The 21,721-nt window shown below is 46.6% G+C and overlaps 33 non-coding genes across 33 annotated transcripts; all 33 read right to left on the reverse strand.

Moving 5' to 3' along the window:
• Nucleotides 1–5,663: 5,663 nt before the first annotated feature.
• trnac-gca lies at nt 5,664–5,735 on the reverse strand. Its single transcript has one exon. It is a non-coding gene; the product is annotated as a tRNA-Cys (tRNA).
• A 370-nt stretch (nt 5,736–6,105) lies between these two features.
• On the reverse strand, nt 6,106–6,216 carry trnal-caa. Its single transcript has 2 exons — nt 6,179–6,216; nt 6,106–6,151 (listed from the first exon to the last, which is right to left on the reverse strand). It is a non-coding gene; the product is annotated as a tRNA-Leu (tRNA).
• A 190-nt stretch (nt 6,217–6,406) lies between these two features.
• trnac-gca lies at nt 6,407–6,478 on the reverse strand. The gene has a single exon. It is a non-coding gene; the product is annotated as a tRNA-Cys (tRNA).
• Nucleotides 6,479–6,848: 370 nt separating this feature from the next.
• trnal-caa lies at nt 6,849–6,959 on the reverse strand. Its single transcript has 2 exons — nt 6,922–6,959; nt 6,849–6,894 (listed from the first exon to the last, which is right to left on the reverse strand). It is a non-coding gene; the product is annotated as a tRNA-Leu (tRNA).
• Nucleotides 6,960–7,163: 204 nt separating this feature from the next.
• trnac-gca lies at nt 7,164–7,235 on the reverse strand. Its single transcript has one exon. It is a non-coding gene; the product is annotated as a tRNA-Cys (tRNA).
• A 370-nt stretch (nt 7,236–7,605) lies between these two features.
• trnal-caa lies at nt 7,606–7,716 on the reverse strand. Its single transcript has 2 exons — nt 7,679–7,716; nt 7,606–7,651 (listed from the first exon to the last, which is right to left on the reverse strand). It is a non-coding gene; the product is annotated as a tRNA-Leu (tRNA).
• A 203-nt stretch (nt 7,717–7,919) lies between these two features.
• On the reverse strand, nt 7,920–7,991 carry trnac-gca. Its single transcript has one exon. It is a non-coding gene; the product is annotated as a tRNA-Cys (tRNA).
• A 675-nt stretch (nt 7,992–8,666) lies between these two features.
• On the reverse strand, nt 8,667–8,738 carry trnac-gca. Its single transcript has one exon. It is a non-coding gene; the product is annotated as a tRNA-Cys (tRNA).
• Nucleotides 8,739–9,108: 370 nt separating this feature from the next.
• Nucleotides 9,109–9,219, reverse strand: trnal-caa. The gene is made up of 2 exons: nt 9,182–9,219; nt 9,109–9,154 (listed from the first exon to the last, which is right to left on the reverse strand). It is a non-coding gene; the product is annotated as a tRNA-Leu (tRNA).
• A 191-nt stretch (nt 9,220–9,410) lies between these two features.
• Nucleotides 9,411–9,482, reverse strand: trnac-gca. Its single transcript has one exon. It is a non-coding gene; the product is annotated as a tRNA-Cys (tRNA).
• Nucleotides 9,483–9,852: 370 nt separating this feature from the next.
• On the reverse strand, nt 9,853–9,963 carry trnal-caa. Its single transcript has 2 exons — nt 9,926–9,963; nt 9,853–9,898 (listed from the first exon to the last, which is right to left on the reverse strand). It is a non-coding gene; the product is annotated as a tRNA-Leu (tRNA).
• Nucleotides 9,964–10,166: 203 nt separating this feature from the next.
• trnac-gca lies at nt 10,167–10,238 on the reverse strand. Its single transcript has one exon. It is a non-coding gene; the product is annotated as a tRNA-Cys (tRNA).
• A 675-nt stretch (nt 10,239–10,913) lies between these two features.
• Nucleotides 10,914–10,985, reverse strand: trnac-gca. Its single transcript has one exon. It is a non-coding gene; the product is annotated as a tRNA-Cys (tRNA).
• Nucleotides 10,986–11,355: 370 nt separating this feature from the next.
• On the reverse strand, nt 11,356–11,466 carry trnal-caa. Its single transcript has 2 exons — nt 11,429–11,466; nt 11,356–11,401 (listed from the first exon to the last, which is right to left on the reverse strand). It is a non-coding gene; the product is annotated as a tRNA-Leu (tRNA).
• Nucleotides 11,467–11,669: 203 nt separating this feature from the next.
• Nucleotides 11,670–11,741, reverse strand: trnac-gca. Its single transcript has one exon. It is a non-coding gene; the product is annotated as a tRNA-Cys (tRNA).
• A 675-nt stretch (nt 11,742–12,416) lies between these two features.
• Nucleotides 12,417–12,488, reverse strand: trnac-gca. Its single transcript has one exon. It is a non-coding gene; the product is annotated as a tRNA-Cys (tRNA).
• Nucleotides 12,489–12,858: 370 nt separating this feature from the next.
• On the reverse strand, nt 12,859–12,969 carry trnal-caa. The gene is made up of 2 exons: nt 12,932–12,969; nt 12,859–12,904 (listed from the first exon to the last, which is right to left on the reverse strand). It is a non-coding gene; the product is annotated as a tRNA-Leu (tRNA).
• A 203-nt stretch (nt 12,970–13,172) lies between these two features.
• On the reverse strand, nt 13,173–13,244 carry trnac-gca. Its single transcript has one exon. It is a non-coding gene; the product is annotated as a tRNA-Cys (tRNA).
• A 1,117-nt stretch (nt 13,245–14,361) lies between these two features.
• Nucleotides 14,362–14,472, reverse strand: trnal-caa. Its single transcript has 2 exons — nt 14,435–14,472; nt 14,362–14,407 (listed from the first exon to the last, which is right to left on the reverse strand). It is a non-coding gene; the product is annotated as a tRNA-Leu (tRNA).
• Nucleotides 14,473–14,675: 203 nt separating this feature from the next.
• trnac-gca lies at nt 14,676–14,747 on the reverse strand. The gene has a single exon. It is a non-coding gene; the product is annotated as a tRNA-Cys (tRNA).
• Nucleotides 14,748–15,422: 675 nt separating this feature from the next.
• trnac-gca lies at nt 15,423–15,494 on the reverse strand. Its single transcript has one exon. It is a non-coding gene; the product is annotated as a tRNA-Cys (tRNA).
• Nucleotides 15,495–15,864: 370 nt separating this feature from the next.
• trnal-caa lies at nt 15,865–15,975 on the reverse strand. Its single transcript has 2 exons — nt 15,938–15,975; nt 15,865–15,910 (listed from the first exon to the last, which is right to left on the reverse strand). It is a non-coding gene; the product is annotated as a tRNA-Leu (tRNA).
• A 203-nt stretch (nt 15,976–16,178) lies between these two features.
• Nucleotides 16,179–16,250, reverse strand: trnac-gca. Its single transcript has one exon. It is a non-coding gene; the product is annotated as a tRNA-Cys (tRNA).
• A 675-nt stretch (nt 16,251–16,925) lies between these two features.
• trnac-gca lies at nt 16,926–16,997 on the reverse strand. Its single transcript has one exon. It is a non-coding gene; the product is annotated as a tRNA-Cys (tRNA).
• A 370-nt stretch (nt 16,998–17,367) lies between these two features.
• On the reverse strand, nt 17,368–17,478 carry trnal-caa. The gene is made up of 2 exons: nt 17,441–17,478; nt 17,368–17,413 (listed from the first exon to the last, which is right to left on the reverse strand). It is a non-coding gene; the product is annotated as a tRNA-Leu (tRNA).
• Nucleotides 17,479–17,681: 203 nt separating this feature from the next.
• On the reverse strand, nt 17,682–17,753 carry trnac-gca. Its single transcript has one exon. It is a non-coding gene; the product is annotated as a tRNA-Cys (tRNA).
• Nucleotides 17,754–18,428: 675 nt separating this feature from the next.
• Nucleotides 18,429–18,500, reverse strand: trnac-gca. Its single transcript has one exon. It is a non-coding gene; the product is annotated as a tRNA-Cys (tRNA).
• Nucleotides 18,501–18,870: 370 nt separating this feature from the next.
• trnal-caa lies at nt 18,871–18,981 on the reverse strand. Its single transcript has 2 exons — nt 18,944–18,981; nt 18,871–18,916 (listed from the first exon to the last, which is right to left on the reverse strand). It is a non-coding gene; the product is annotated as a tRNA-Leu (tRNA).
• Nucleotides 18,982–19,184: 203 nt separating this feature from the next.
• trnac-gca lies at nt 19,185–19,256 on the reverse strand. The gene has a single exon. It is a non-coding gene; the product is annotated as a tRNA-Cys (tRNA).
• A 675-nt stretch (nt 19,257–19,931) lies between these two features.
• trnac-gca lies at nt 19,932–20,003 on the reverse strand. Its single transcript has one exon. It is a non-coding gene; the product is annotated as a tRNA-Cys (tRNA).
• Nucleotides 20,004–20,373: 370 nt separating this feature from the next.
• Nucleotides 20,374–20,484, reverse strand: trnal-caa. Its single transcript has 2 exons — nt 20,447–20,484; nt 20,374–20,419 (listed from the first exon to the last, which is right to left on the reverse strand). It is a non-coding gene; the product is annotated as a tRNA-Leu (tRNA).
• A 203-nt stretch (nt 20,485–20,687) lies between these two features.
• Nucleotides 20,688–20,759, reverse strand: trnac-gca. The gene has a single exon. It is a non-coding gene; the product is annotated as a tRNA-Cys (tRNA).
• Nucleotides 20,760–21,434: 675 nt separating this feature from the next.
• trnac-gca lies at nt 21,435–21,506 on the reverse strand. Its single transcript has one exon. It is a non-coding gene; the product is annotated as a tRNA-Cys (tRNA).
• Between the last annotated feature and the right edge of the window lie 215 nt (nt 21,507–21,721).

The following is a 21,721-nucleotide window of genomic DNA, read 5'->3' on the forward strand; positions in this document are numbered from 1 at the left end:
CCAAGCAAATTGGTGGTGGGGTGGGGGGCTCTAGTGGTGCGAACTTATGGTTGGTTGCCAGGCTCGATCAAGCAAGTTAAAATATCAAGCCTGGCACACAAACTCAAAATGAAAAGGTCCAAACTCTCTGGTGCACACGGACGAAAACAAAGGAAAGAGGAGGAGGAGATCAAGCCCAGTAGGCCTAGAGCTATGTATTTTCATCTCAGACATTTGTTTTTGAAGTTTAATCAAAATTGTATTTTTTGTGATGTTGTGTGACGACAATGGTTGACGTTTCATTGCTGGTAGAAGCTAGCTTGCACTAGAATATCATTATTCTATTCTAGTAAGCTTGCTTGGTAAATGGAGCTAGCTAGCCTGATCAACACTTATTCAAGAATGTTTGATGACCAATATTTGGAAGCACGTTCTCATGTGTCGCCATTTCTCCAAGCAGTATCACTAGTGATAAACATGAACTTATTCTGTGTGTTTAAGTTCATTTGAACAATTTCACACATAGGATGCTTTGGATAAACACTTTGGTTCTGGGCTATCGTTTACATAGCTTAATCCACAAGCTGTCTTTTACAAGCAACAAAATCGTTTTTAAAAAAGGAAAATAAAAACCTAGTGATAGCCTTATTAGCCAAACTGCTTCAAGGAGTAGCCTAGCTAGTGTTTTCTTCTCTCTTCTCATTTGACATTTGTCTAGCCTTCCAGCTAGGTAAAAATGCAAAGTAATCAGAGAAAACATAGTGATGCTATGAGGTGGAAAGCTGTGGCATGCTTGGGAGAGGTCAGGCTATTGAAAGATTTTGCTGACAAATTCTATTCTATCTTAATGTAGAATCTGCTACATATGCATTCCACATAATAGGCCTACATTGCCTGCATTTTTTTCACATAGTAAATGTAATGGTGTTGGTGATGAGTGGTATTATGCTCATCACCAACACCATTACATTTACTCTGTGAATTCACGTACTATTTACATGACTGTAAATACAACCATCTACCAGGACCAGGTCTGTGCTTTGTAATTTATCTTTTAAATCTTTTTTTCATTAATTTAGCAGGGACAGCGCAGAATGTAGAAGGGGCACATTAAAGCCACGTGGCTAATTCAGTTGTTGTTGGAGTTTGTAAAAACATACATAACTGAATGTTTTCCATAACCGAAGTTCCAAAGTTACTAAAAATAAAAAATGTTCTGAGACTATTCTATTTCCTGTAGTTCATGTATGAAATATAAATGTACAGTATAATACAACATAGTGTGGCCTATAATGTATATCAGAATTTGGGGGTGTGTGAATGCAAATCTCAGTATCGCCTAGGGCAGCCAATGGGCTAGGGCCGGCCCTGTCAACACCCCTTGGATCTAGTTCTCGTAGAATATATGATATATAATACCTATATCCGTGTAGCTGGCCAGATGTTTGTAACTGTTCATGAATGAAAGTAATTACCTGATCCAAATCGTTGTATCCCTTGCGCCGGAACAGATTACATGACTTTAAAATGTTGTAAATGTTGTATCGAAACAATATAATGTGACGACTTGCAAGCAAAGCAGCAATGTCCTTATAATGAAGATCTAGATTAACATATAGCAAAACTAATTCCTGTACTGTAGTCATTCACAGTCACATTTCTGTGACTGTCTCCAGTATGGGCCAGGCTACATCAATATATCGCTTTCATGTGCTCGCACGAATTTTTTTATGTGACGTTGCACGTTGCAAACATTTTTCAGGTGCGCACCTGAAACTTTTGCGTGCGCACATGAAAGTTGTTTGTAATTCTCTAACTTTATGAAAGTTGGTTTGTATTCTCTAACTTTTTGGGGTGTCATAGGAAAATATTGTGAGCTGTTTTATTGTCAAAGAGAGGCTTTAGAAGGCCAATAATTGTGGGCGACGCATTTTTGTTAAAATATGTATTGTTTTATGAGATTAAGAATAACTTTTCCTTATTGTTTTCATTGTAGGATTACAATAAATCACCAATATATATATATTTTTTATACCTGTTTTTAATCAACTTTACCAAAAGTGCCAATAATTCTGGGGGGAACTGTATGAAGACTGACCTATTAATAACCTATACTGATGAGAAATGCAACCATAAAATGCACCCACAACCATTACCTGGGTTGTGGGTGCAACAAGCTGTGCATTTGCAACTGCCACCAGTGAACTTTGGCAATGTTGTTATTTCCTGTGTCATGTTGTGTAATGTTGAATAGGCTGGGTTGTTGACTGGCACTGTGGGAAATCCTTACAGCACAAAGAATTTGCTAAATGGGCACAAAAGGTAGGCTATACAACACAATCTATTGTCCAATTCCCATAGCAACACTTTAACCAGTGTTGCACCCTTTTGCCAGATGCCTCATAAAATGCCAGATGTCATGGCGGACGATGACATCAGGCCAGCCACAGAACTGCCGCTTTAGTTTTGTCTCTCCAATGTCTTTCTCAACATATGAGATAGTTGGAAGCTCTACATCAGCACTTCGATATCTCTCTACGAGCCTTGCAGCCACGAAGACTAACCCCACCCCCCTCATTTGAATTGAGGACACTCATGAGCACCTGATCTACCTCAGTGCCCACTGAGGTAAGCCACTGTGCCATGCCGTTTGCAGGCACAACTAATTGGTAATTTCAAAGGAACAGCAGACATCCAAATAATAAACAGTGATCATAACAGGGCCGTTCCCAAGGCCCCTCACACGTAGTAACCAAATTACTCAATTCAGTAATGAAAAAAAACATCAATTCAGGTATTTTCTTTTCAGATATGTAGGACATATTGTGAAAAGCCTCAACAAGTATTTGGTCATATATAAGTGAACATGATGGCAAAATAATGACTTGCATGTGAGGATGACCCTGAACTCCGATGGATGGGCCAGGTCCAACTGTTGGAGCACAGCATGACTCCAGGACAGGTAGCTACACCTGGTACAGATGAGGGTTTCTGTGACCAGATTGTAGTGTATCGATCAGTATCCAGCACCTGCCGTACTCTCCTGTGCAGACCACTACCACACAGCTGATGGCTGGCAGGGCTGGCACAGTAGAGCTGTACCTTCCACAGCCTATATGGCAGAAGAAGACGAAGCAAAAAATGTTTTATGAAGTGTTGGAACCTGATGGTACAACACTGCTAGTAGGAGATGACTAAAGAAATTCTGAAGATGATCAAAAGACGTGTAAGAATTGAGGTAAAAATATCCAAAAAAATGAGCTACACACATCAAAAGATTGAGAAGAAATAAGAGCGATGATGTTGTTAAAAAATTAGAAGGTATAGTGCTGCAGAGATAGAGGGGGTGGCTAGTAATTTAGCATGCTAATTTAGGTAGATATCTCTGCAGCACTATACCTTCTCATTTTTTTAATGACATCATCACTCTTATTTCTTCTCATTCTTTTGATGCGTGTAGCTCATTTTTTTGCATATTTTTACCTCAATTCTTACACATGGCACCTTTAAAAAGGGTTTCAGCCACCCACTTCCAGTCCTCAGGTGGCATTGTTTCTTGCCACAGCAATGGTAGGTCCAATGGTCTTAAGGCTAAGTTGAGACAACAGGTTTAAAATAATAATAATAATAATAATAATAATAATAAATTGTATTTGTTACATAGACCTTTCAAAGCACCCAAGGTCGCTTTACAGAGTAAACAGTAAAAAACTGTAAAATAATAATAATAATAATAATAATAAGCACACACTAGACATTTACACGTAAGACAAAAGATGCCGGACGGAATGGCGTTGTCGCCAGCGTTCCCGTGACATCAAGACAAACAAACAAATTTACAAAATAACAATTGATGTACAAGACAAAAGATGCCTGATGGAGCGGCGTAATCGCCAGCGTAACCGAGACACCTAACGGTAGACATACAAGACAGACAACAAACAAAAATGAACAAGTAATAAAATAAATAAATAAGAAATTAAAATAAAGAAAAGTCCATGTTAACTTAGTCCAACTCAGTCCAATGGCAATGATATGGCGTAACGTTACAGCTGTGTCTTCAGACCAACCCGGAGGATTTAACGTTAACATAGGCCTTCGTTAGCAGCTAGAAGCTAGTCTGCTCAATCCAGACTCAGTTAATGTCAGTTAACGGCACAATCCAGACTCTAGGCAAGGGAGATGGCAGCTCGCAGGTCTGCAGCAGCTCGGCGGCCACGGTAGATCTTTCGCAGACTAGGCCTGGGTCCAGCTGTCCCAAGAAATCTCCTCGACCAGTCAGTGAAGTGCAGCACCGCTCACGGATGAATGGATGGATGGATGGAAGGATGTACGTTAGCCATAACAAGCTCCCAATGGACCAATGTTAACGACATCAGCCGACTTGGAAGCAGTAACGTTAAAAGGGACTAACACGAATAACACGAGAACTATTAAAAAATAACATAAATAAAGAGAGAATACATTTAACTAGATAAATCAATACAAAAAATTAACATGACATTACATAAAATTACGAACATTACATAAAAACAAACAAAAACATGATGCCAGACGGAGCGGCATGTCTCGCCAGCGTCCCCATTACATAGCAACTAAAAGAACGTAGCTGATACAGAGGCATGTTTGTGAGCATGTTTAAGGGGGCAACAGGATTTGAAAGTGGGACCTCTTGATCTGCAGTAAAATACTCTACCTCTACCAGTGCATGCTTTGGTCCCCGGCATCTTCAAAAAGCCTCTCTCTGTCTTCACTCTCTTTTCAGTGGCAAAGGCAACACTCTCAACTGAATGCAATTATACCTCTTATGAGCATGTTTGAGGGGGCACAAGGATTTGAACCTGGTACCTCTTGATCTGGAGTCCAATGCTCTACCACTGAGCTATACCCGCTGCACAGGGAGGTGTACCAGACTGTCGCTTATTTTGTATCACTTGAGGGGGCAAAAGGATTTGAAACTGGGAGCTCTTGATCTGCAGTCAAATGCTCTACCACTGAGCTATACCCCCTGCACAGCGAGGTGGACCAGACTGTTGCTTATTTTGTATCACACTGCGGCTGAAACGCCCTCAACACTGCTGAACTCAAGCATTTCTTTTACCTGTCTGACTGTCTTCACTCTCTGGAGTGGCAAAGGCAACGCTCTCAACTGAATGCAATTAAACCTTGTGCCAAAATTTTGGGTGGTAGCAAAAATAGTCAGGTCTGTAGTAAAAGAGCAGATTTCATTTTGTTCCTTTGAGTAAAATCAGCTAATCTTGCATGGAGGACTTGGTGTTGGAAAATAGCCAGTCAGCCTCACCGGTGTCCATTTTGACGTCTTTTCTCGCATAACCACTTCCCTGCGATGGGTCTGTCCATTGCCACTTCAAATAAAAGCCTATGTCAGAAGTGGGATTCGAACCCACGCCTCCATTAGGAGACCAGAAATCCCTTGCCTGAGGAAGGCACATCGCCTTGAGTCTTGCGCCTTAGACCGCTCCGCCATCCCGACTGGCAGAGCTGAAGTGAAACGAGCTGCTCGAAGCTTGTGTTTTTTGCGGAGGAGACTGAGGAGACACATTTTCAGCAGTCATTTCGTTTTCAGTTGAAGCATTTGCTTTCAGGTCACGGAGTGACCAGTTTACCAGGCTGACACAAAAAAGGCAAACGCATTTGCGCACGCCAGCTTGCGTGCATGTTCGAGGGGGCACCAGGATTTGAACCTGGGACCTCTTGATCTGCAGTCAAATGCTCTACCACTGAGCTATACCCCCTGCAAAGCGAGGTGGACCAGACTGTTGCTTATTTTGTATCACACTGCGGCTGAAACGCCCTCAACACTGCTGAACTCAAGCATTTCTTTTACCTGTCTGACTGTCTTCACTCTCTGGAGTGGCAAAGGCACCGCTCTCAACTGAATGCAATTTAACGTTGTGCCAGAATTTTGGGTGGTAGCAAAAATAGTCAGGTCTGTAGTAAAAGAGCAGATTTCATTGTGTTCCGTTGAGTAAAATCAGCTAATCTTCCATGGAGGACTTGGTGTTGTGGTCCAGTCAGCCTCACCGGTGTCCATTTTGACGTCTTTTCTCGCACAACCACTTCCCTGCGATGGGTCTGTCCATTGCCACTTCAAATAAAAGCCTATGTCAGAAGTGGGATTCGAACCCACGCCTCCATTCGGAGACCAGAAATCCCTTGCCTGAGGAAGGCACGTCGCCTTGAGTCTGGCGCCTTAGACCGCTCGGCCATCCTGACTGGCAGAGCTAAAGTGAGACGAGCTGCTCGAAGCTTGTGTTTTTTGCGGAGGAGACTGAGGAGACACATTTTCAGCAGTCCTTTCATTTTCAGTTGAAGCATTTGCTTTCAGGTCACGGAGTGACCAGTTTACCAGGCTGTCACAAAAACGGCAAACGCATTTGCGCACGCCAGCTTGCGTGCATGTTTGAGGGGGCACCAGGATTTGAACCTGGGACCTCTTGATCTGCAGTCAAATGCTCTACCACTGAGCTATACCCCCTGCAAAGCAAGGTGGACCAGACTGTTGCTTATTTTGTATCACACTGCGGCTGAAACGCCCTCAACACTGCTGAACTCAAGCATTTCTTTTACCTGTCTGACTGTCTTCACTCTCTGGAGTGGCAAAGGCACCGCTCTCAACTGAATGCAATTTAACGTTGTGCCAGAATTTTGGGTGGTAGCAAAAATAGTCAGGTCTGTAGTAAAAGAGCAGATTTCATTGTGTTCCGTTGAGTAAAATCAGCTAATCTTCCATGGAGGACTTGGTGTTGTGGTCCAGTCAGCCTCACCGGTGTCCATTTTGACGTCTTTTCTCGCACAACCACTTCCCTGCGATGGGTCTGTCCATTGCCACTTCAAATAAAAGCCTATGTCAGAAGTGGGATTCGAACCCACGCCTCCATTCGGAGACCAGAAATCCCTTGCCTGAGGAAGGCACGTCGCCTTGAGTCTGGCGCCTTAGACCGCTCGGCCATCCTGACTGGCAGAGCTAAAGTGAGACGAGCTGCTCGAAGCTTGTGTTTTTTGCGGAGGAGACTGAGGAGACACATTTTCAGCAGTCCTTTCATTTTCAGTTGAAGCATTTGCTTTCAGGTCACGGAGTGACCAGTTTACCAGGCTGTCACAAAAACGGCAAAAAAGGTTAGACAAACGCATTTGAGCAGGCCAGATTACGGGCATGTTTGAGGGGGCACCAGGATTTGAACCTGGGACCTCTTGATCTGCAGTCAAATGCTCTACCACTGAGCTATACCCCCTGCACAGGGAGGTGGGCCAGACTGTTGCTTATTTTGTATCACACTGCGGCTGAAACGTCCTCAACACTGCTGAACTCAAGCATTTCTTTTACCTGTCTGATTGTCTTCACTCTCTGGAGTGGCAAAGGCAACGCTCTCAACTGAATGCAATTAAACCTTGTGCCAAAATTTTGGGTGGTAGCAAAAATAGTCAGGTCTGTAGTAAAAGAGCAGATTTCATTGTGTTCCGTTGAGTAAAATCAGCTAATCTTCCATGGAGGACTTGGTGTTGTGGTCCAGTCAGCCTCACCGGTGTCCATTTTGACGTCTTTTCTCGCACAACCACTTCCCTGCGATGGGTCTGTCCATTGCCACTTCAAATAAAAGCCTATGTCAGAAGTGGGATTCGAACCCACGCCTCCATTCGGAGACCAGAAATCCCTTGCCTGAGGAAGGCACGTCGCCTTGAGTCTGGCGCCTTAGACCGCTCGGCCATCCTGACTGGCAGAGCTAAAGTGAGACGAGCTGCTCGAAGCTTGTGTTTTTTGCGGAGGAGACTGAGGAGACACATTTTCAGCAGTCCTTTCATTTTCAGTTGAAGCATTTGCTTTCAGGTCACGGAGTGACCAGTTTACCAGGCTGTCACAAAAACGGCAAAAAAGTTAGACAAACGCATTTGAGCAGGCCAGATTACGGGCATGTTTGAGGGGGCACCAGGATTTGAACCTGGGACCTCTTGATCTGCAGTCAAATGCTCTACCACTGAGCTATACCCCCTGCACAGGGAGGTGGGCCAGACTGTTGCTTATTTTGTATCACACTGCGGCTGAAACGTCCTCAACACTGCTGAACTCAAGCATTTCTTTTACCTGTCTGATTGTCTTCACTCTCTGGAGTGGCAAAGGCAACGCTCTCAACTGAATGCAATTAAACCTTGTGCCAAAATTTTGGGTGGTAGCAAAAATAGTCAGGTCTGTAGTAAAAGAGCAGATTTCATTTTGTTCCTTTGAGTAAAATCAGCTAATCTTCCATGGAGGACTTGGTGTTGGAAAATAGCCAGTCAGCCTCACCGGTGTCCATTTTGACGTCTTTTCTCACATAACCACTTCCCTGCGATGGGTCTGTCCATTGCCACTTCAAATAAAAGCCTATGTCAGAAGTGGGATTCGAACCCACGCCTCCATTAGGAGACCAGAAATCCCTTGCCTGAGGAAGGCACATCGCCTTGAGTCTTGCGCCTTAGACCGCTCCGCCATCCCGACTGGCAGAGCTGAAGTGAAACGAGCTGCTCGAAGCTTGTGTTTTTTGCGGAGGAGACTGAGGAGACACATTTTCAGCAGTCATTTCGTTTTCAGTTGAAGCATTTGCTTTCAGGTCACGGAGTGACCAGTTTACCAGGCTGACACAAAAACGGCAAACGCATTTGCGCACGCCAGCTTGCGTGCATGTTTGAGGGGGCACCAGGATTTGAACCTGGGACCTCTTGATCTGCAGTCAAATGCTCTACCACTGAGCTATACCCCCTGCAAAGCGAGGTGGACCAGACTGTTGCTTATTTTGTATCACACTGCGGCTGAAACGCCCTCAACACTGCTGAACTCAAGCATTTCTTTTACCTGTCTGACTGTCTTCACTCTCTGGAGTGGCAAAGGCACCGCTCTCAACTGAATGCAATTTAACGTTGTGCCAGAATTTTGGGTGGTAGCAAAAATAGTCAGGTCTGTAGTAAAAGAGCAGATTTCATTGTGTTCCGTTGAGTAAAATCAGCTAATCTTCCATGGAGGACTTGGTGTTGTGGTCCAGTCAGCCTCACCGGTGTCCATTTTGACGTCTTTTCTCGCACAACCACTTCCCTGCGATGGGTCTGTCCATTGCCACTTCAAATAAAAGCCTATGTCAGAAGTGGGATTCGAACCCACGCCTCCATTCGGAGACCAGAAATCCCTTGCCTGAGGAAGGCACGTCGCCTTGAGTCTGGCGCCTTAGACCGCTCGGCCATCCTGACTGGCAGAGCTAAAGTGAGACGAGCTGCTCGAAGCTTGTGTTTTTTGCGGAGGAGACTGAGGAGACACATTTTCAGCAGTCCTTTCATTTTCAGTTGAAGCATTTGCTTTCAGGTCACGGAGTGACCAGTTTTTCCAGGCTGTCACAAAAACGGCAAACGCATTTGCGCACGCCAGCTTGCGTGCATGTTTGAGGGGGCACCAGGATTTGAACCTGGGACCTCTTGATCTGCAGTCAAATGCTCTACCACTGAGCTATACCCCCTGCAAAGCGAGGTGGACCAGACTGTTGCTTATTTTGTATCACACTGCGGCTGAAACGCCCTCAACACTGCTGAACTCAAGCATTTCTTTTACCTGTCTGACTGTCTTCACTCTCTGGAGTGGCAAAGGCACCGCTCTCAACTGAATGCAATTTAACGTTGTGCCAGAATTTTGGGTGGTAGCAAAAATAGTCAGGTCTGTAGTAAAAGAGCAGATTTCATTGTGTTCCGTTGAGTAAAATCAGCTAATCTTCCATGGAGGACTTGGTGTTGTGGTCCAGTCAGCCTCACCGGTGTCCATTTTGACGTCTTTTCTCGCACAACCACTTCCCTGCGATGGGTCTGTCCATTGCCACTTCAAATAAAAGCCTATGTCAGAAGTGGGATTCGAACCCACGCCTCCATTCGGAGACCAGAAATCCCTTGCCTGAGGAAGGCACGTCGCCTTGAGTCTGGCGCCTTAGACCGCTCGGCCATCCTGACTGGCAGAGCTAAAGTGAGACGAGCTGCTCGAAGCTTGTGTTTTTTGCGGAGGAGACTGAGGAGACACATTTTCAGCAGTCCTTTCATTTTCAGTTGAAGCATTTGCTTTCAGGTCACGGAGTGACCAGTTTACCAGGCTGTCACAAAAACGGCAAAAAAGTTAGACAAACGCATTTGAGCAGGCCAGATTACGTGCATGTTTGAGGGGGCACCAGGATTTGAACCTGGGACCTCTTGATCTGCAGTCAAATGCTCTACCACTGAGCTATACCCCCTGCACAGGGAGGTGGGCCAGACTGTTGCTTATTTTGTATCACACTGCGGCTGAAACGTCCTCAACACTGCTGAACTCAAGCATTTCTTTTACCTGTCTGATTGTCTTCACTCTCTGGAGTGGCAAAGGCAACGCTCTCAACTGAATGCAATTAAACCTTGTGCCAAAATTTTGGGTGGTAGCAAAAAAATTCAGGTCTGTAGTAAAAGAGCAGATTTCATTTTGTTCCTTTGAGTAAAATCAGCTAATCTTCCATGGAGGACTTGGTGTTGGAAAATAGCCAGTCAGCCTCACCGGTGTCCATTTTGACGTCTTTTCTGGCATAACCACTTCCCTGCGATGGGTCTGTCCATTGCCACTTCAAATAAAAGCCTATGTCAGAAGTGGGATTCGAACCCACGCCTCCATTAGGAGACCAGAAATCCCTTGCCTGAGGAAGGCACATCGCCTTGAGTCTTGCGCCTTAGACCGCTCCGCCATCCCGACTGGCAGAGCTGAAATGAAACGAGCTGCTCGAAGCTTGTGTTTTTTGCGGAGGAGACTGAGGAGACACATTTTCAGCAGTCATTTCGTTTTCAGTTGAAGCATTTGCTTTCAGGTCACGGAGTGACCAGTTTACCAGGCTGACACAAAAACGGCAAACGCATTTGCGCACGCCAGCTTGCGTGCATGTTTGAGGGGGCACCAGGATTTGAACCTGGGACCTCTTGATCTGCAGTCAAATGCTCTACCACTGAGCTATACCCCCTGCAAAGCGAGGTGGACCAGACTGTTGCTTATTTTGTATCACACTGCGGCTGAAACGCCCTCAACACTGCTGAACTCAAGCATTTCTTTTACCTGTCTGACTGTCTTCACTCTCTGGAGTGGCAAAGGCACCGCTCTCAACTGAATGCAATTTAACGTTGTGCCAGAATTTTGGGTGGTAGCAAAAATAGTCAGGTCTGTAGTAAAAGAGCAGATTTCATTGTGTTCCGTTGAGTAAAATCAGCTAATCTTCCATGGAGGACTTGGTGTTGTGGTCCAGTCAGCCTCACCGGTGTCCATTTTGACGTCTTTTCTCGCACAACCACTTCCCTGCGATGGGTCTGTCCATTGCCACTTCAAATAAAAGCCTATGTCAGAAGTGGGATTCGAACCCACGCCTCCATTCGGAGACCAGAAATCACTTGAATGAGGAAGGCACGTCGCCTTGAGTCTGGCGCCTTAGACCGCTCGGCCATCCTGACTGGCAGAGCTAAAGTGAGACGAGCTGCTCGAAGTTTGTGTTTTTTGCGGAGGAGACTGAGGAGACACATTTTCAGCAGTCCTTTCATTTTCAGTTGAAGCATTTGCTTTCAGGTCACGGAGTGACCAGTTTACCAGGCTGTGACAAAAACGGCAAAAAAGTTAGACAAACGCATTTGAGCAGGCCAGATTACGTGCATGTTTGAGGGGGCACCAGGATTTGAACCTGGGACCTCTTGATCTGCAGTCAAATGCTCTACCACTGAGCTATACCCCCTGCACAGGGAGGTGGGCCAGACTGTTGCTTATTTTGTATCACACTGCGGCTGAAACGTCCTCAACACTGCTGAACTCAAGCATTTCTTTTACCTGTCTGATTGTCTTCACTCTCTGGAGTGGCAAAGGCAACGCTCTCAACTGAATGCAATTAAACCTTGTGCCAAAATTTTGGGTGGTAGCAAAAATAGTCAGGTCTGTAGTAAAAGAGCAGATTTCATTTTGTTCCTTTGAGTAAAATCAGCTAATCTTCCATGGAGGACTTGGTGTTGGAAAATAGCCAGTCAGCCTCACCGGTGTCCATTTTGACGTCTTTTCTCGCATAACCACTTCCCTGCGATGGGTCTGTCCATTGCCACTTCAAATAAAAGCCTATGTCAGAAGTGGGATTCGAACCCACGCCTCCATTAGGAGACCAGAAATCCCTTGCCTGAGGAAGGCACATCGCCTTGAGTCTTGCGCCTTAGACCGCTCCGCCATCCCGACTGGCAGAGCTGAAGTGAAACGAGCTGCTCGAAGCTTGTGTTTTTTGCGGACGAGACTGAGGAGACACATTTTCAGCAGTCATTTCGTTTTCAGTTGAAGTATTTGCTTTCAGGTCACGGAGTGACCAGTTTACCAGGCTGACACAAAAACGGCAAACGCATTTGCGCACGCCAGCTTGCGTGCATGTTTGAGGGGGCACCAGGATTTGAACCTGGGACCTCTTGATCTGCAGTCAAATGCTCTACCACTGAGCTATACCCCCTGCAAAGCGAGGTGGACCAGACTGTTGCTTATTTTGTATCACACTGCGGCTGAAACGCCCTCAACACTGCTGAACTCAAGCATTTCTTTTACCTGTCTGACTGTCTTCACTCTCTGGAGTGGCAAAGGCACCGCTCTCAACTGAATGCAATTTAACGTTGTGCCAGAATTTTGGGTGGTAGCAAAAATAGTCAGGTCTGTAGTAAAAGAGCAGATTTCATTGTGTTCCGTTGAGTAAAATCAGCTAATCTTCCATGGAGGACTTGGTGTTGTGGTCCAGTCAGCCTCACCGGTGTCCATTTTGACGTCTTTTCTCGCACAACCACTTCCCTGCGATGGGTCTGTCCATTGCCACTTCAAATAAAAGCCTATGTCAGAAGTGGGATTCGAACCCACGCCTCCATTCGGAGACCAGAAATCCCTTGCCTGAGGAAGGCACGTCGCCTTGAGTCTGGCGCCTTAGACCGCTCGGCCATCCTGACTGGCAGAGCTAAAGTGAGACGAGCTGCTCGAAGCTTGTGTTTTTTGCGGAGGAGACTGAGGAGACACATTTTCAGCAGTCCTTTCATTTTCAGTTGAAGCATTTGCTTTCAGGTCACGGAGTGACCAGTTTACCAGGCTGTCACAAAAACGGCAAAAAAGTTAGACAAACGCATTTGAGCAGGCCAGATTACGTGCATGTTTGAGGGGGCACCAGGATTTGAACCTGGGACCTCTTGATCTGCAGTCAAATGCTCTACCACTGAGCTATACCCCCTGCACAGGGAGGTGGGCCAGACTGTTGCTTATTTTGTATCACACTGCGGCTGAAACGTCCTCAACACTGCTGAACTCAAGCATTTCTTTTACCTGTCTGATTGTCTTCACTCTCTGGAGTGGCAAAGGCAACGCTCTCAACTGAATGCAATTAAACCTTGTGCCAAAATTTTGGGTGGTAGCAAAAATAGTCAGGTCTGTAGTAAAAGAGCAGATTTCATTTTGTTCCTTTGAGTAAAATCAGCTAATCTTCCATGGAGGACTTGGTGTTGGAAAATAGCCAGTCAGCCTCACCGGTGTCCATTTTGACGTCTTTTCTCGCATAACCACTTCCCTGCGATGGGTCTGTCCATTGCCACTTCAAATAAAAGCCTATGTCAGAAGTGGGATTCGAACCCACGCCTCCATTAGGAGACCAGAAATCCCTTGCCTGAGGAAGGCACATCGCCTTGAGTCTTGCGCCTTAGACCGCTCCGCCATCCCGACTGGCAGAGCTGAAGTGAAACGAGCTGCTCGAAGCTTGTGTTTTTTGCGGACGAGACTGAGGAGACACATTTTCAGCAGTCATTTCGTTTTCAGTTGAAGTATTTGCTTTCAGGTCACGGAGTGACCAGTTTACCAGGCTGACACAAAAACGGCAAACGCATTTGCGCACGCCAGCTTGCGTGCATGTTTGAGGGGGCACCAGGATTTGAACCTGGCACCTCTTGATCTGCAGTCAAATGCTCTACCACTGAGCTATACCCCCTGCAAAGCGAGGTGGACCAGACTGTTGCTTATTTTGTATCACACTGCGGCTGAAACGCCCTCAACACTGCTGAACTCAAGCATTTCTTTTACCTGTCTGACTGTCTTCACTCTCTGGAGTGGCAAAGGCACCGCTCTCAACTGAATGCAATTTAACGTTGTGCCAGAATTTTGGGTGGTAGCAAAAATAGTCAGGTCTGTAGTAAAAGAGCAGATTTCATTGTGTTCCGTTGAGTAAAATCAGCTAATCTTCCATGGAGGACTTGGTGTTGTGGTCCAGTCAGCCTCACCGGTGTCCATTTTGACGTCTTTTCTCGCACAACCACTTCCCTGCGATGGGTCTGTCCATTGCCACTTCAAATAAAAGCCTATGTCAGAAGTGGGATTCGAACCCACGCCTCCATTCGGAGACCAGAAATCCCTTGCCTGAGGAAGGCACGTCGCCTTGAGTCTGGCGCCTTAGACCGCTCGGCCATCCTGACTGGCAGAGCTAAAGTGAGACGAGCTGCTCGAAGCTTGTGTTTTTTGCGGAGGAGACTGAGGAGACACATTTTCAGCAGTCCTTTCATTTTCAGTTGAAGCATTTGCTTTCAGGTCACGGAGTGACCAGTTTACCAGGCTGTCACAAAAACGGCAAAAAAGTTAGACAAACGCATTTGAGCAGGCCAGATTACGTGCATGTTTGAGGGGGCACCAGGATTTGAACCTGGGACCTCTTGATCTGCAGTCAAATGCTCTACCACTGAGCTATACCCCCTGCACAGGGAGGTGGGCCAGACTGTTGCTTATTTTGTATCACACTGCGGCTGAAACGTCCTCAACACTGCTGAACTCAAGCATTTCTTTTACCTGTCTGATTGTCTTCACTCTCTGGAGTGGCAAAGGCAACGCTCTCAACTGAATGCAATTAAACCTTGTGCCAAAATTTTGGGTGGTAGCAAAAAAATTCAGGTCTGTAGTAAAAGAGCAGATTTCATTTTGTTCCTTTGAGTAAAATCAGCTAATCTTCCATGGAGGACTTGGTGTTGGAAAATAGCCAGTCAGCCTCACCGGTGTCCATTTTGACGTCTTTTCTGGCATAACCACTTCCCTGCGATGGGTCTGTCCATTGCCACTTCAAATAAAAGCCTATGTCAGAAGTGGGATTCGAACCCACGCCTCCATTAGGAGACCAGAAATCCCTTGCCTGAGGAAGGCACATCGCCTTGAGTCTTGCGCCTTAGACCGCTCCGCCATCCCGACTGGCAGAGCTGAAATGAAACGAGCTGCTCGAAGCTTGTGTTTTTTGCGGAGGAGACTGAGGAGACACATTTTCAGCAGTCATTTCGTTTTCAGTTGAAGCATTTGCTTTCAGGTCACGGAGTGACCAGTTTACCAGGCTGACACAAAAACGGCAAACGCATTTGCGCACGCCAGCTTGCGTGCATGTTTGAGGGGGCACCAGGATTTGAACCTGGGACCTCTTGATCTGCAGTCAAATGCTCTACCACTGAGCTATACCCCCTGCAAAGCGAGGTGGACCAGACTGTTGCTTATTTTGTATCACACTGCGGCTGAAACGCCCTCAACACTGCTGAACTCAAGCATTTCTTTTACCTGTCTGACTGTCTTCACTCTCTGGAGTGGCAAAGGCACCGCTCTCAACTGAATGCAATTTAACGTTGTGCCAGAATTTTGGGTGGTAGCAAAAATAGTCAGGTCTGTAGTAAAAGAGCAGATTTCATTGTGTTCCGTTGAGTAAAATCAGCTAATCTTCCATGGAGGACTTGGTGTTGTGGTCCAGTCAGCCTCACCGGTGTCCATTTTGACGTCTTTTCTCGCACAACCACTTCCCTGCGATGGGTCTGTCCATTGCCACTTCAAATAAAAGCCTATGTCAGAAGTGGGATTCGAACCCACGCCTCCATTCGGAGACCAGAAATCACTTGAATGAGGAAGGCACGTCGCCTTGAGTCTGGCGCCTTAGACCGCTCGGCCATCCTGACTGGCAGAGCTAAAGTGAGACGAGCTGCTCGAAGTTTGTGTTTTTTGCGGAGGAGACTGAGGAGACACATTTTCAGCAGTCCTTTCATTTTCAGTTGAAGCATTTGCTTTCAGGTCACGGAGTGACCAGTTTACCAGGCTGTGACAAAAACGGCAAAAAAGTTAGACAAACGCATTTGAGCAGGCCAGATTACGTGCATGTTTGAGGGGGCACCAGGATTTGAACCTGGGACCTCTTGATCTGCAGTCAAATGCTCTACCACTGAGCTATACCCCCTGCACAGGGAGGTGGGCCAGACTGTTGCTTATTTTGTATCACACTGCGGCTGAAACGTCCTCAACACTGCTGAACTCAAGCATTTCTTTTACCTGTCTGATTGTCTTCACTCTCTGGAGTGGCAAAGGCAACGCTCTCAACTGAATGCAATTAAACCTTGTGCCAAAATTTTGGGTGGTAGCAAAAATAGTCAGGTCTGTAGTAAAAGAGCAGATTTCATTTTGTTCCTTTGAGTAAAATCAGCTAATCTTCCATGGAGGACTTGGTGTTGGAAAATAGCCAGTCAGCCTCACCGGTGTCCATTTTGACGTCTTTTCTCGCATAACCACTTCCCTGCGATGGGTCTGTCCATTGCCACTTCAAATAAAAGCCTATGTCAGAAGTGGGATTCGAACCCACGCCTCCATTAGGAGACCAGAAATCCCTTGCCTGAGGAAGGCACATCGCCTTGAGTCTTGCGCCTTAGACCGCTCCGCCATCCCGACTGGCAGAGCTGAAGTGAAACGAGCTGCTCGAAGCTTGTGTTTTTTGCGGAGGAGACTGAGGAGACACATTTTCAGCAGTCATTTCGTTTTCAGTTGAAGTATTTGCTTTCAGGTCACGGAGTGACCAGTTTACCAGGCTGACACAAAAACGGCAAACGCATTTGCGCACGCCAGCTTGCGTGCATGTTTGAGGGGGCACCAGGATTTGAACCTGGGACCTCTTGATCTGCAGTCAAATGCTCTACCACTGAGCTATACCCCCTGCAAAGCGAGGTGGACCAGACTGTTGCTTATTTTGTATCACACTGCGGCTGAAACGCCCTCAACACTGCTGAACTCAAGCATTTCTTTTACCTGTCTGACTGTCTTCACTCTCTGGAGTGGCAAAGGCACCGCTCTCAACTGAATGCAATTTAACGTTGTGCCAGAATTTTGGGTGGTAGCAAAAATAGTCAGGTCTGTAGTAAAAGAGCAGATTTCATTGTGTTCCGTTGAGTAAAATCAGCTAATCTTCCATGGAGGACTTGGTGTTGTGGTCCAGTCAGCCTCACCGGTGTCCATTTTGACGTCTTTTCTCGCACAACCACTTCCCTGCGATGGGTCTGTCCATTGCCACTTCAAATAAAAGCCTATGTCAGAAGTGGGATTCGAACCCACGCCTCCATTCGGAGACCAGAAATCCCTTGCCTGAGGAAGGCACGTCGCCTTGAGTCTGGCGCCTTAGACCGCTCGGCCATCCTGACTGGCAGAGCTAAAGTGAGACGAGCTGCTCGAAGCTTGTGTTTTTTGCGGAGGAGACTGAGGAGACACATTTTCAGCAGTCCTTTCATTTTCAGTTGAAGCATTTGCTTTCAGGTCACGGAGTGACCAGTTTACCAGGCTGTCACAAAAACGGCAAAAAAGTTAGACAAACGCATTTGAGCAGGCCAGATTACGTGCATGTTTGAGGGGGCACCAGGATTTGAACCTGGGACCTCTTGATCTGCAGTCAAATGCTCTACCACTGAGCTATACCCCCTGCACAGGGAGGTGGGCCAGACTGTTGCTTATTTTGTATCACACTGCGGCTGAAACGTCCTCAACACTGCTGAACTCAAGCATTTCTTTTACCTGTCTGATTGTCTTCACTCTCTGGAGTGGCAAAGGCAACGCTCTCAACTGAATGCAATTAAACCTTGTGCCAAAATTTTGGGTGGTAGCAAAAAAATTCAGGTCTGTAGTAAAAGAGCAGATTTCATTTTGTTCCTTTGAGTAAAATCAGCTAATCTTCCATGGAGGACTTGGTGTTGGAAAATAGCCAGTCAGCCTCACCGGTGTCCATTTTGACGTCTTTTCTGGCATAACCACTTCCCTGCGATGGGTCTGTCCATTGCCACTTCAAATAAAAGCCTATGTCAGAAGTGGGATTCGAACCCACGCCTCCATTAGGAGACCAGAAATCCCTTGCCTGAGGAAGGCACATCGCCTTGAGTCTTGCGCCTTAGACCGCTCCGCCATCCCGACTGGCAGAGCTGAAATGAAACGAGCTGCTCGAAGCTTGTGTTTTTTGCGGAGGAGACTGAGGAGACACATTTTCAGCAGTCATTTCGTTTTCAGTTGAAGCATTTGCTTTCAGGTCACGGAGTGACCAGTTTACCAGGCTGACACAAAAACGGCAAACGCATTTGCGCACGCCAGCTTGCGTGCATGTTTGAGGGGGCACCAGGATTTGAACCTGGGACCTCTTGATCTGCAGTCAAATGCTCTACCACTGAGCTATACCCCCTGCAAAGCGAGGTGGACCAGACTGTTGCTTATTTTGTATCACACTGCGGCTGAAACGCCCTCAACACTGCTGAACTCAAGCATTTCTTTTACCTGTCTGACTGTCTTCACTCTCTGGAGTGGCAAAGGCACCGCTCTCAACTGAATGCAATTTAACGTTGTGCCAGAATTTTGGGTGGTAGCAAAAATAGTCAGGTCTGTAGTAAAAGAGCAGATTTCATTGTGTTCCGTTGAGTAAAATCAGCTAATCTTCCATGGAGGACTTGGTGTTGTGGTCCAGTCAGCCTCACCGGTGTCCATTTTGACGTCTTTTCTCGCACAACCACTTCCCTGCGATGGGTCTGTCCATTGCCACTTCAAATAAAAGCCTATGTCAGAAGTGGGATTCGAACCCACGCCTCCATTCGGAGACCAGAAATCACTTGAATGAGGAAGGCACGTCGCCTTGAGTCTGGCGCCTTAGACCGCTCGGCCATCCTGACTGGCAGAGCTAAAGTGAGACGAGCTGCTCGAAGTTTGTGTTTTTTGCGGAGGAGACTGAGGAGACACATTTTCAGCAGTCCTTTCATTTTCAGTTGAAGCATTTGCTTTCAGGTCACGGAGTGACCAGTTTACCAGGCTGTGACAAAAACGGCAAAAAAGTTAGACAAACGCATTTGAGCAGGCCAGATTACGTGCATGTTTGAGGGGGCACCAGGATTTGAACCTGGGACCTCTTGATCTGCAGTCAAATGCTCTACCACTGAGCTATACCCCCTGCACAGGGAGGTGGGCCAGACTGTTGCTTATTTTGTATCACACTGCGGCTGAAACGTCCTCAACACTGCTGAACTCAAGCATTTCTTTTACCTGTCTGATTGTCTTCACTCTCTGGAGTGGCAAAGGCAACGCTCTCAACTGAATGCAATTAAACCTTGTGCCAAAATTTTGGGTGGTAGCAAAAATAGTCAGGTCTGTAGTAAAAGAGCAGATTTCATTTTGTTCCTTTGAGTAAAATCAGCTAATCTTCCATGGAGGACTTGGTGTTGGAAAATAGCCAGTCAGCCTCACCGGTGTCCATTTTGACGTCTTTTCTCGCATAACCACTTCCCTGCGATGGGTCTGTCCATTGCCACTTCAAATAAAAGCCTATGTCAGAAGTGGGATTCGAACCCACGCCTCCATTAGGAGACCAGAAATCCCTTGCCTGAGGAAGGCACATCGCCTTGAGTCTTGCGCCTTAGACCGCTCCGCCATCCCGACTGGCAGAGCTGAAGTGAAACGAGCTGCTCGAAGCTTGTGTTTTTTGCGGACGAGACTGAGGAGACACATTTTCAGCAGTCATTTCGTTTTCAGTTGAAGTATTTGCTTTCAGGTCACGGAGTGACCAGTTTACCAGGCTGACACAAAAACGGCAAACGCATTTGCGCACGCCAGCTTGCGTGCATGTTTGAGGGGGCACCAGGATTTGAACCTGGGACCTCTTGATCTGCAGTCAAATGCTCTACCACTGAGCTATACCCCCTGCAAAGCGAGGTGGACCAGACTGTTGCTTATTTTGTATCACACTGCGGCTGAAACGCCCTCAACACTGCTGAACTCAAGCATTTCTTTTACCTGTCTGACTGTCTTCACTCTCTGGAGTGGCAAAGGCACCGCTCTCAACTGAATGCAATTTAACGTTGTGCCAGAATTTTGGGTGGTAGCAAAAATAGTCAGGTCTGTAGTAAAAGAGCAGATTTCATTGTGTTCCGTTGAGTAAAATCAGCTAATCTTCCATGGAGGACTTGGTGTTGTGGTCCAGTCAGCCTCACCGGTGTCCATTTTGACGTCTTTTCTCGCACAACCACTTCCCTGCGATGGGTCTGTCCATTGCCACTTCAAATAAAAGCCTATGTCAGAAGTGGGATTCGAACCCACGCCTCCATTCGGAGACCAGAAATCCCTTGCCTGAGGAAGGCACATCGCCTTGAGTCTGGCGCCTTAGACCGCTCGGCCATCCTGACTGGCAGAGCTAAAGTGAGACGAGCTGCTCGAAGCTTGTGTTTTTTGCGGAGGAGACTGAGGAGACACATTTTCAGCAGTCCTTTCATTTTCAGTTGAAGCATTTGCTTTCAGGTCACGGAGTGACCAGTTTACCAGGCTGTCACAAAAACGGCAAAAAAGTTAGACAAACGCATTTGAGCAGGCCAGATTACGTGCATGTTTGAGGGGGCACCAGGATTTGAACCTGGGACCTCTTGATCTGCAGTCAAATGCTCTACCACTGAGCTATACCCCCTGCACAGGGAGGTGGGCCAGACTGTTGCTTATTTTGTATCACACTGCGGCTGAAACGTCCTCAACACTGCTGAACTCAAGCATTTCTTTTACCTGTCTGATTGTCTTCACTCTCTGGAGTGGCAAAGGCAACGCTCTCAACTGAATGCAATTAAACCTTGTGCCAAAATTTTGGGTGGTAGCAAAAAAATTCAGGTCTGTAGTAAAAGAGCAGATTTCATTTTGTTCCTTTGAGTAAAATCAGCTAATCTTCCATGGAGGACTTGGTGTTGGAAAATAGCCAGTCAGCCTCACCGGTGTCCATTTTGACGTCTTTTCTGGCATAACCACTTCCCTGCGATGGGTCTGTCCATTGCCACTTCAAATAAAAGCCTATGTCAGAAGTGGGATTCGAACCCACGCCTCCATTAGGAGACCAGAAATCCCTTGCCTGAGGAAGGCACATCGCCTTGAGTCTTGCGCCTTAGACCGCTCCGCCATCCCGACTGGCAGAGCTGAAATGAAACGAGCTGCTCGAAGCTTGTGTTTTTTGCGGAGGAGACTGAGGAGACACATTTTCAGCAGTCATTTCGTTTTCAGTTGAAGCATTTGCTTTCAGGTCACGGAGTGACCAGTTTACCAGGCTGACACAAAAACGGCAAACGCATTTGCGCACGCCAGCTTGCGTGCATGTTTGAGGGGGCACCAGGATTTGAACCTGGGACCTCTTGATCTGCAGTCAAATGCTCTACCACTGAGCTATACCCCCTGCAAAGCGAGGTGGACCAGACTGTTGCTTATTTTGTATCACACTGCGGCTGAAACGCCCTCAACACTGCTGAACTCAAGCATTTCTTTTACCTGTCTGACTGTCTTCACTCTCTGGAGTGGCAAAGGCACCGCTCTCAACTGAATGCAATTTAACGTTGTGCCAGAATTTTGGGTGGTAGCAAAAATAGTCAGGTCTGTAGTAAAAGAGCAGAT

This window comes from Alosa sapidissima, chromosome 8, assembly GCF_018492685.1.
Source record: "Alosa sapidissima isolate fAloSap1 chromosome 8, fAloSap1.pri, whole genome shotgun sequence".
Taxonomy (NCBI): domain Eukaryota; kingdom Metazoa; phylum Chordata; class Actinopteri; order Clupeiformes; family Clupeidae; genus Alosa; species Alosa sapidissima.